The sequence below is a fragment of the Parasteatoda tepidariorum genome, chromosome 2 (genome assembly GCF_982258835.1).
Source record: "Parasteatoda tepidariorum strain Cologne lab strain chromosome 2, Ptep-v5.0, whole genome shotgun sequence".
Taxonomy (NCBI): Eukaryota; Metazoa; Arthropoda; class Arachnida; order Araneae; family Theridiidae; genus Parasteatoda; species Parasteatoda tepidariorum.
The window spans coordinates 1,225,064-1,237,561 of NC_141756.1; positions in this window are offsets into that span (position 1 = coordinate 1,225,064).

Consider the following 12,498-nt stretch of genomic DNA (forward strand, 5'->3'; position numbering starts at 1 on the left):
ACAAATACTTCCATGTAAATAGATGGTATAGCAGGGGAATGAAAAACTAGTTTGTATAAGAAAATTATAAAGTAATTTTGTATTGTAAATAACAAAAATTCTATCCCAACCTATCCTTTATAAAAAATCTTCAATCTTGATACAAATTACGGGCATAAAAATCACTTTTTATATTTTAATAGTTTGTGTTTACTTGTCTAATATTTCTATGTTTTTAGTAGATGATTAAAAGAAATTTCTGACTGTAAATCAAAGGAATATCAGTAGTTTAAAAATAAGAGAAGTGTTTAATCAAGAAAAGATCTATAAACTTTACCGAGTAAGCAACTCGGAATTGTTTTAACCCTTTCAGCATTAATGATCTCACTTAGTATCATTTGTATTTTCTCTTATTTTAGTTCAGAAATTTTTATGTATTTATGTTTTATTTTAGGGAGAGGGTGAATATTTTAGGGATTTCTTCAATTTTTTTTTATAAATTTCCAACGAAATTTTTAAAATCATCTAGTCTCTCTCGATAATTTTAAATTCAGTAGTACAATTAGTTTTTAAATTTTTATTTTCAATGTAAGAAAAGGGCTTCAAAAAAGTACTCGAGCAGTGCTTGGAAAACAAAAGTTTCAGGTCAGTGAGCTTTTATCCCCTTATGTTTTCCTTTTCTTTTTATTTAAAAAAGATTGAATCATTTGTCAATCATGAGCATTGAATATGATGTCTGGCAGGAAATGAATTTGAATAATGTGACAGAAGACTCTCAAAAAGCATGAAAAATACTGTTACCTTAAACTTTCAATACTAATTATGCATTGACGCTTTTATAATAATGTATTTGTTTTTCAACCTTAAAATAAAATAATTTTTAAAAAGTGATTCAAAATTAAACTTTTTCTATTAAAATTAATCATAAAGGACTCCCAAATAACGACAGGCCCAGGGCCCCGAAAAACATAAAAGCGGCTCTGTATTATATAATATTAGATTCGATGAAAACTAATATTATCTAGCGTTCACCATAATATTATTTTGCATTAGTTTTGATGATATATAATATTATAAGTTTTGTATTTTCCGATATTTTCTTGCGTCGCTTTTTATTTTTTGGAGTAAGCAAGAAGAAGATTTGGATGGTAGTAGAATAATTAGCGATATAATTTGAATTAGTTTTCTGTATTGCTGTGAAGCAGTAAAAACATAGAATAATAGTTTTATAATGTCATTCTATGCACTGTTTACTTAACAATACAGAAATACTAAATAAAATTATATTAGCGAATTCTGCTACCATCCATTTTCCTCCCTCTTGCTCCAAAGTATATTTTACGTTCGGCTGATTTTTTTAAATATTTCAAATTTAATTAAGAAATAATACTATATCGAAACTTCTATTGATACTTTTTTCTTTTCTTCATACAATGGGTTTTTTTTATGAATTTTATTTCATTAATAATTTTCAAATCTTTAATTTAAAAACGTATTCTTAATTATTTTTAGAAATGAGCCTATCTTATCAAAATCACAATTGAATTTGTTAGTTTGCGAAACATGCTTTATAAAAGTCGTAAATTAAGCCTTTGTAATTTCACAATCATTCATTATTTATATTCTGAAATTATATAATAAAAATAACACTATATAATGATAAAGTTACATTTACACTTGAACTGAGTGGAAATTTTAACTTTAAAATGTTTTTCCCTTAAAATCCTAAAATAAAATTTTTAAATTCTTAAGTTGTCATTTTTTGTAATAATTGACACAATAAAGAACATAATTTAAAAATATTCAAATTACTTACTTCAACAAATAATTTCTTCCACTACTTTTTTCACTGAAATTAAATGGAGAAATAATCACATAACTTTATTCTTTTAGTATCTGAAATTTTATTTAATAAAACACCTGAAACAAAACCCAAAACACAAAGTCGAAATTTTTCCTGAGATTGAAACCAGGAGAGCATAAAATTTTTTATGGGCGCATCAAAACTTTCATCATTTCGATAATTACTTAAAGGTGTTATGTACTAAACCAGGGGTCCCCAACCTTTTTGTACCAAAGAGCAAATACCAGAATATCGGTCGAATGGCGGGCACCATTTATTTTTTCAAGATAAATTTATAGTTGGTAGACATAGGAAATAATACACACTGCATATAATGCACAAAAAATTTAATTTTAAAAATTAATTTAACATATGAATATAATTAGTATTAATATCCTTGAGTAAAATAAATTATTACGAAATTGCTTGCAAAACATACTAAGTATGAGTTCATATATGCAATTCGCGAGTGGTCAGCTATATTTTGCTTTGTGCTTATATCTGTGGGGATGGCGATTTCTATTTTGGTTGTGTTTATCATCCATATTGAAAAAGTAAAAAATATTGCTTAACATTTTATGGGAAAATGGAAAACTGAAGTATTTTATCGTTGGGCACAAGCAACGGGCGCACCTAAACCGATCGAAGGTCGTGGTGCCCGCGGGCATAGGGTTGGGGATCCCTGTACTAAGCCAACAATCTTAGCAAAAAATTTACATAACATTTTAGTTTCAAATCTGTCAGTAAACATTATGTTTTACCTAAACTAAATTTGCACAAACATATACTAATTGCATACAAGAATGAGACAAAAAAATAATGACATCTTTTACATTATCTTTGAAATGCGGCCTTTAGTATGAATAATCAAAATTTAACTGCAATCCATTACTCTTTTGAGAACGTTGCTATAATAAAATAGATTTTTGTTGAAAGCAATTCCATTGCTTGTATTTCGTTGATTATAGATTATGCGTTATGACATAGATTTTAAAAAAAGTAGGTGTAATATGTAAACATTTTAAACAGAGCACCTTAGAAAAAGAAAATTTAAAAAAATGAAGCAGACACTGGAGTCAAGTTTCTGATATTGATGAATTAGCTATATAAAAAAACCATATTATGCATTTAAAAAAATTGTTATATCTCATTAAGTTTTATTAATGAACACATATCTGTCAACCCCATTTTCTAAAATTTTGAAGATTTATTATAAAGTTGAAGAATAAATTACATAATGCAGTAGTTAAAAATCAAAATAATAATAATAATAATAAAATAAAATGAAATAAATAAGTAAAATAAAATCATTACAAACAATATTTCACAACTTAATTGCTTTATTCTAAAACAAAGCACATTATAAATTTAAACTTCACACAATCATAAAAGCAATATATTCTTACCGTCATTGTTTAATATAAACATATCGATAATCCTTAAGAACACATATATGTCATTAAATAAAATAATTTTTACTTTTATTCCAAACAGCAGCAGTTGGACTGTGTTTTATCATTTTTCTGCTATTATTTTTGAATAAAAAAATTCCAAAACTTTTCAGTCATTTCATGCAGTTTTTTTCCTTCAATTGCAGTGTGCAACTATATTTCAGAGCAATAAACAGAGGAATCTTTGCTTTATTGAAAGATGTTATAAAATGGTCAGCAACAGTTAACAATGCGTATACCACAGAAGTACACAGCAGGTCTTTCCCCAAACTTCCCCCAACGGCCATTCTATACCTTCAATTGCAAGTTTTTGTTTACTTTATTTCCGAGAGATAAACCGGAAGAATCTTTGAAAAAATCATCCCTGTGTCCCGAAATCATCACCTGCATAAATGTTTCTTCTTCCAATAGATCTCCACTGTAGGAGGTCATTGCTCACAAATTTCAGAAAGGCTCATTACAGATGACAATGCAGTTTTACTTATTTGACGACAGATTCAAATTTCATTGGGGGTTGGCTGAGTTTTGGTTTGGAATATTCTACTAAACTTTTCAAAAATTTCTCACACAAAAATATACAAAATTTTTATGCAAAACGACCTGGACAACAAGTGTCATTTAATCCGAATTTATGATTCTGTATGGTTAATGGGGTTATTTACTTGATGAAATTCTGTATTCCCCGTTAAAATGGAGGAAAACAGAATTTCATGAAGCACTGTGAAATTGAGAGATCCAGACTGGATAAAACAAAAATAGTTTAGAAAGTTTTTCTCACTGTGTTGAGAAGAAAAAAAGTTCAAGTTACTTCGCCCTCACTCCCAACTGATGCTGAGGTAAACATCTCCACACAACGCGATTCGGATCTCTCAAAAATATAGGGATTACTTCTTCCCTTGAAGAAAGTAAAAGATTTTCTGTTGGTGACTATTCATGATTTAATTTGAACATTTGTGAGCTGTGATATTTTCTAAGCTTTGAAACATGTACTATTTCAAAATTTTGTTTACTCAAATCATTCTTTTTATTTATTTTGTAATTGACTTCTGAAATTTTTTGAAGAATTTTAAACGGTCCACAGAAAGGAGGTGACAACTTCCTTGTATTAGGATAAGTAAATTCTTCAAACAGAACTAATTCATCCTTTTTAAAGTCTATATCTAAAAATCTAGCATCATAATAAATTTTATTTCTCTCGTGATATTCTCTAGTTCTTTGAATTGCTATTTTTTTAGCTTCTTCAACAGGTGGATAGACTTTTTCATTTAAGGGATTTTCGTAGGGGAGTCTACCATGCACGAGGTATGCAGGTGGAAATTTTGTTACAGAATGGGGAGTTAAGTTATAAGTATTAACTATATCTTTTAACAATATAGGCCAGGGAGTTTTAGTAGGTTTTTCATTAATTTTACATTTTAAACGCGTAATTATTGTTTGACCAAGGCGTTCAACCTTGCCATTAGACTGCGGATGATGTGCAGTTGTCAATAATTGTTGAATTTTATTATGTTTCAAAAACTTTTTAAAAGGAGAATTAAATGCAGCGTTTCGATCGCTCAACAAGGATTTAGGGATTTGATTTTGAAAAATTTGATACAAAAAATTTGTATAAGTTTCTGAGCTAATGGATTTTGATGCAAAAGCCCAAATGTAGCGTGTAAGGTGGTCAATAATTAAAGTTAAATATTTTTTTGTTGAATTATAGTAATTCAATCCACCAACACTATCTATTGCTAGTAAGTCAAAAGACTGATTAAGACTGGATTGTAATAATCCAAATCTTTTTTGTCGCGGTTTTTTATTTAATTTGCACGTATGACAATGTTTACAAAATTTTGTTATATCTGAAGTTATGTTGCTCCAATAATAAACAGGGGTTATTAAGTTAATCATTTTCTGAACTCCTGGATGATTAAATTTATCATGAGCACTTTGCAGAAGTTTTAATCTTAACGAAAATGGAACAGCTATTACTTACGTACACACAATACATTATTGATATCAACAAATTTACCTTGTGAGTTATCTTTCCTTTGAGCTTCCACGATTTCATTCAAATTTAACAAATGTGAAACATGAACATTATTATTTTTTCTATTACTTTGGACAATTGAATGTGTTGCATCTCTCGAAAGCCAATCTGCTTCAAAATTAGCAGAGCCTTTTGTGTATTTAATATCATATTCATACATACTTAACAATAATGACCATCTAAATAATCTACCTTTTAAATTTTTAACATTTCTTAACCAAACTAAAGCAGCATGGTTAGTATGTATGGTGAATTTTTGTCCAAAAAGGTAATGATGGAATTTATTTAGAGAATCGACAATAGCAAGACATTTAAGTTCTGTAATTGCATAGTTTTTTTCATAGTCCCTTAATGAACGAGAATGAAAAGCTGCAGGATGCAATACACCACATTCATCTGCTTGTTTTAGCACAGATCCAATTCCAACTAACGATGCATCAACAAAAAGATGACACTCATGATTAGGGTAAAAAATTTTCACAATTGGTTTACAAATAATAGCATTCTTTAAAAGTTCAAAAGATTGTTGACATTTTTCTGACCACACCCATTTCACATCTTTCTTTAACAAGTTATTTAAAGGATGTCGAATACTTGCATAACTGTCAATAAATTTATTGTAAACATTTATTGATCCGAGAAATCTTTGCAATGATTTTACATTTTTAGGGGACAATAATTTTTTAATCACTTCAATATTATGGTTATCGGGTGCTACAATTCCATTTTTAATTTCATGTCCTAAAAATTCTATTTGTTTCTGCAAAAATGAACATTTTGAAAGTTTTAATTTTAAGTTTTCTTGTTTACAAATATCAAAAATCTTTTTAAGATGGGTTAAATGTTCATCATAAGAATTTGAAAATATAATGATATCATCAAAGTAGCTTGTAGCAAATTTAATTTTATGTTTATTCAAAATTCTACGAACTGTACGTTGAAAAATGCTCGGGGCATTCTTCCAGCCAAAAGGTAATCTCAAGTATTCAAATAGACCGTTGTGAGTAGCAAATGCTAATTTCTCAGTGTCATCAGGATGAATACGAACATGAGGATATCCCTGTGATAAATCTATTTTAGAATAATAACTACTATTAGACAATTTTTCTATTAAAGTTTGTATTAAAGGTAGAGGTTCAGAATCTGTTTTTGTAATTTGATTTAATTTCCTAAAGTCAATACATAAACTACTCTTTTTATTTTCATCTTTTTTAAACACTAAAGTTACTGGGGCAGCATAAGGGGATGAACTTTCTTTTATAATGTTATTTTTTAACAATTCCTCTATTTGTAAATCAATTTCCTGCTGTTGTTTTGGGGATGTTTTGTACGGCCTTAGAGATAAAGGTAAATATGAGGTTAACCTGACTCTTTGCGGTTCCATTCTGATTTCTCCTACGTCATGATGATGTCTCGCAAAAATATCATCATAACTTTTTAAACTTTCTTTTAAGTCCACATTTTTTTATCTCGCTCTCATTTTTTATTTTTTCGTCGATATTAACCTGATAATGTGTGCACCCATTATCTAGATCTATCTTCGAATCATTTGAAATTTTTGGACATTTTTTCTTTTTCCTATTTTTCCTTTTATTTTCGTTACCCTTTACATTAATTTTTTCAATGTTTACTTTTACTGAAACATCTTTAACTTTTATTTTTTCAACATTTTTAACCTTAACATTTTGAGGCTTTTGCTGTCTAATGTGCAAAGATAAGTTGTTATTGTTAGAATTAGCAGAGGTGATCAATCTCTTACCAAATTGAGTAACAACTGGCCTAACACAATCAATAAACAAACAAAAATCTTTGCAAGTCTGCAACCCAAGTAAAGCATATGGTAAATCAGTATCAATTACAAAAAACTTAACTGACTTAACAATTTCGCCTATCTTAAGGGGAAACTCACAAATTTTGTTAAGTGTTAGTTGTCCTTTCGTTTGGGTAACATTTAATTCCTCACATTTTTTAATAGGAATATTTAATTTCAGCACCAAACCTTTTGGTATTACATTCAATGCTGACCCGGTATCAACATTCAATTCTTTGTTTACTTTTTCATTTATATTTTGTTTTGGTTTTGGACGTCCCTTTAGGTATTTATTTTTCACTTTATATCCATTTAGGTATTCATTTTCAACTTTATTTCCGGATATTAGTAATTGTTATTGGTTATTTGTCATATTTTGGATGTTTGCATCAACCACATTATTAGGGTTGTTTACACACGTGGAGCCCATGTGAAATTGATTCAAAAGTCCTTTCTTTGAGCAATATTTACATTGACTCAATGGGTTCTCCTGTGTTGTATGATGTATTTTGGGTTTTGTCACATTCGAGGTTACATTTTTATTTTTAGGACAAGCCGCGGCTTTATGTCCTGGTGCATTACACTTAAAGCACTTAATGTCATATTTCGGGTTTTCTAACTTCTTCACATATGGTCCCTTATTAGCTTGAAATTTATTTTTATCTAAGTCACTTTTAATTTTTTCATAAAGTTTAAGTTTTTGTTTAAATTCATAAAGATTACTGGCTCCATAAAGAATTGTTTTATTATTTGTTTGGTCTGGTATTCCTTCAATTATGTAAGTGATTAGAGCTAAGTCATCAATATCACTTTGAGTAGCTATTTCTCTCATTTTTAGGAAATATTCTTGAAGAGTTTCATTATACCTTTGTTTTCTTTTTTGCAACATTGCATGTACTTCTGCACTATTGCAACTAAGTCCAAATTCTTCAAGCAAAAGATTTTTTAATTTTTCATACGAATTTAACTGAGTTTCACTTCTAATTAAAGTTAATGCATTACTTTTAATACATCTTTTTGCAAATAAAAATTTTTGCATATCAGACAATTTAAATAAATTAGCATGAGTTTCGAAATTTTCAACGTAACAAACGATGTTCTACATAACACTATTCCAGAAAATAAACACACACCAATTTTTCGTCATTACTAATCATGCTATATTTCTCAGTCCACCAAGTTTGAAATTCTCTGATATGCTTACCATTTTGCATTTTTGTTCTTCTTGCGGAACTAGCCATATTAAATAGCAGTTAAAAATTGTAAATCTAACACAAATAAGCCTTAAAATACAGTTGTGTCAACGAAATTGACTATTATGCTTTGCGTAAACAAATAATGCGTCATTATATTTCGTTTCACCTCAAGTTTTCACTGCGGGAAATAATAGGATATGTAATTCTATACCTTTGAAAAGTAGTTCTTCGCTATTTTGGAATTAATTACAGTTTAAAAATGCCTTTAAATATATATAAATGTTGTATAGTAACAAAAGTTTATCTTCAAACATGTATTACAAGTTTTATCATGTTTAAATGTACTTAACTTATAAATACCATCTCAGGAAAGCGAATGTACAAAGAAGGAGTAGTTTTACTTTGGCGATTAATTAGTTTCCAAGGACGAAAAATTAGCGCCTGGCTATGTTTTATTTGGTCACCAGCTCCTAGTCGAGTCTTCTTGCCTTTGCTTACGTGTCATATTATCTCTTGTGAAGTTTTTGTTTCACCTTCTTTTACTCGCATAGTTTAATTGTTCTTTTGTTTTGTATTTTATTAGTTATTTACTGTTAATTTTATTTGCTAGATATTTATTGTTAGCTTGTTTTTTATGGTTATTAATTGTTTTTTAGCATGAATTGTTAATTTTTTATGAAAAATTGTTCTTGAATTTTTGTTTTTGTGAATTTTAATTTAACTGTTAATATGCTTCATAGTGAACTTTTTGATTGGTGGTGTGCCCAAGATATTGTGTCACGTGCCATCAATGGCACGCGTGCCATTGGTTCGCCATCCCTGTACTAGGATATGCTCATTAATAAGCGCATACGATAGTTTAAGTTACAAAATCAGATACAAAAAATATATTTTCTCTGAATAAACAGGATTTTTTTCCGACGCATTCGGATTTATAACCTTCAAAATAAAGAGGGTAGCCGCAATCTGAAAATATAGTTCCCATAGTTTGATCATGAGAGCGGTCTAAGTCTGCTACCCCTTATATTTTTGGGTGGGCCAGAAATCAGAATCCGTCAAAAAATTTATGTTCAATCAGAGAAGGTACGTTTTTGTGTCCAATTTCGTAACTTAAAATATCGTATGCACTTATTAATTAGCATATTTGAGATCACCCTTCGAACCATTAATGTTAAGTCCGAGAAAGTGAAGATCCGATCATTAGTTGAAAAGCTATTCAGGATGGTCCGTTTTTTATTTTGTTTATGGTTTATATATTTTATTTTTGAATAAAAAATTTAAATATTAAAGAGAAAAACAAATATATGATTTGTTTTGCATTATATAAATTTAATGATATGAAATTGTCATGTGCATGGTTCGTTTGAACATGTTACCCCTTTTTGACGGAAGATCTGACCCCTCAAAATTTCTGCAACGGCTGTGTTTACCAGTATTCAAAATAAATACGCGGTGAGGTTTCTCATATGGTCTAACCATAAACAAACCATATTTTTCATTGTTGTATATTTTGAGATAGGATATTCCGTATCTATAGTGCTGAGATACAAGACTGTCTTCCTTCTTTTGGGGACTACACGTTGTATCCAGTAACAAGCCCTTAACGATACTAGAATCTTAAATTCTAGAGTAACGACACATTTGTCTTCTTCTCTTATTTCTTTCATTCACGTTGAAAAGATATGTGAATAATGAAATTCTGTATATGTGTTTTTAAGTTTATTACTTTTAATTTGTTTTCTTTATTAACTTTAAAAAAGAAAAAAAAGTCTTCACTTACAGCATTTTGTGGTGTTACTAAACAGAACTTTTCAACAACAAAAAAAGGCTGAATAATATTAGAGACTCTAATTTTTTTTGTTATGTGTTTATGTGTCCATAAACTTTGATACATTACTTATAGAAGATATTTGGAAGTAAACATTACATATTGTTATGCATAATAGGTATGCTTGTCTTCTTGTGTACATAGTTTGTACTTTACGCTTGCTATTTTTGCTTTGCTTGAATGTTTTTTTTATTTGATAATTTAATTGGTGTTTTGTTGTAGTTTCATTAAAAATTCTGATGGAAGGGGTTGCAAGTAATTAACCATAAAATTTTCCCTAAGTTCTAAATTTAATATGAAATTTTTATTTTAAATTAGTACTTTCCAATTATCCGAACCATGTTCCGTCCCGAGCAGTTCGGATAATCGGCGCTCTATTGTACTATCAACTCAAAACCCTTTATTTACTAAATTTAATATTTTAATATTTTTTCGGAGAGGGGGGAAGTAACATAGAATGCCTCGTACGAGTCTTTCTATATTAAATGATAAGCTTAAAACCGATGTTTTTTTTTAACCATTGTAAGATATAGAAATCGGTCTCTTACAAAGAGCCATAAAAAGTCAAGATGCCAGATAAAAGATTATTTTCTGAAGTTAATGGGCAATAATTCGCAGATGAAGTACGCATTAAGATAGTCCCAAAAATTCCCAGCGTCAGAGTGACGCCATCCTTTTAGCGAATCAAAATCTCTAAATTTTATCATTTAAATGACGTTTCATTAAGATAAAGATACTCTTGCAACCAGAACTCCCTTTTCAAAACCCACCTTTAAATATCAAGAGCACCAAAAATTCGTGGCTTTTTCATATTTTCATGGCTAGATAATCTGTGCCAAATCTCAGCATCCCTGTTATGGAAAGCCAACCAATGTAATTGATGCAAAACTCCAGCGAACAATGTTTTCAATACTTCATATAACTTAATAAAATGCCTTATTTGTTGAATCAGTCCAAGTCTCTCAAACTATCTAGCCTTTAAAGGCACATTATTACATCAAGCGTATCAAATTATAGCGTATATATATATATATATATATATATATATATACGCTATAATTTGATACGCTTCAATAGTTCCAGAGATATGATGAGTTAAATTGACGTACATATCAGTAATGAAACACGTTTTAATTTTTAACAAAAAAAATTACCAACTCCTAGCGTTCTTTATCGGACCCATTTTTCCCCTTTTGCGACTACCTCTTTTTTTGACTTAAATCCAAATCTGGCAAAAAAGGATTTAAATTAATCCGAGAAAATACGTGTTTTTATCTGATATTTATATCTTAAAATATCATCTGCACTAATAAATTAACGTATGTCACTCGAACTATATTTATTGCTGTTATCACATGAAAATCCGTATATTAAGTCACTTTTTTAAAGTATTTATATTTCTCTACAGTTAGAATTTTATTTCTGAAATTACGGAAAAATAACCGGCAACTATCTGTATATCCAATTACCCATAAAAATTATGCTTAGGAACATTTTTCTTATCCATACGGCTTAGAAACCGTTTACAATTGGTACGTTAAAAAAGAAACATTAATACAAAATTATGCGGTTTCGTAACTATTTACAACTTGCATAGTTTCTAAATCAAAAAAATTAATCAACTTAAACGGACATTGAAGTCCGGGGATGATGCGCGATTTATGTGTGAATGATTGTTTTGTATTTTAGTAGTCCAGGGTCACCGATTGAAGAGTGCAGGACATTGAAAAGTCTTCAGTTATTGAAGAAATATTGTGGTGTCAACACTGGGATTCGAACCCTTGCTCATGTGATTGTTCCACTCAGTTACGGTATGTACGGAACTTGATAGCTTCGTAAGGTGAAAAAAAAATTCCAATTGTTAAACCATATTATAAAAACAATCACTAAGCATTTTTTCTCAGTTTGAATATCATCTTTTTTATGGCTGTTTTATTTTATTTTATAAACGTCGTTTAATAACCTACCCAAATTTGAGTTTACGACTACCAATGTTCCACTCCGTAGCCTTGTATTTTTGAACCCAATCCAGAAGACAAGAGAACACCTGGATCAGTACCCCCAGAGGTATTGATTTGTTATGGGAACTTAGAGAACTTTGTGACTCCGACAGATTTAACATGCACCAGTTACCATTTAATGTACGGGATTCTTTGGTCGGCTGGACTCAAACTCCCGTTTTCACGAACACGTGTCCAACACCCTTCTAACCTGGCTGTCTTGGCCCTTTTATGGTTATTTGACTATTTTGATTGAAACTGGTAAAATAATAATTAAATAAATTGCTATTTAATCATTTTAATCGAGAAATTTCGAACGGTGTATCGCGTTTCCCGTAGTAAAAAATTGTTGTATTTAT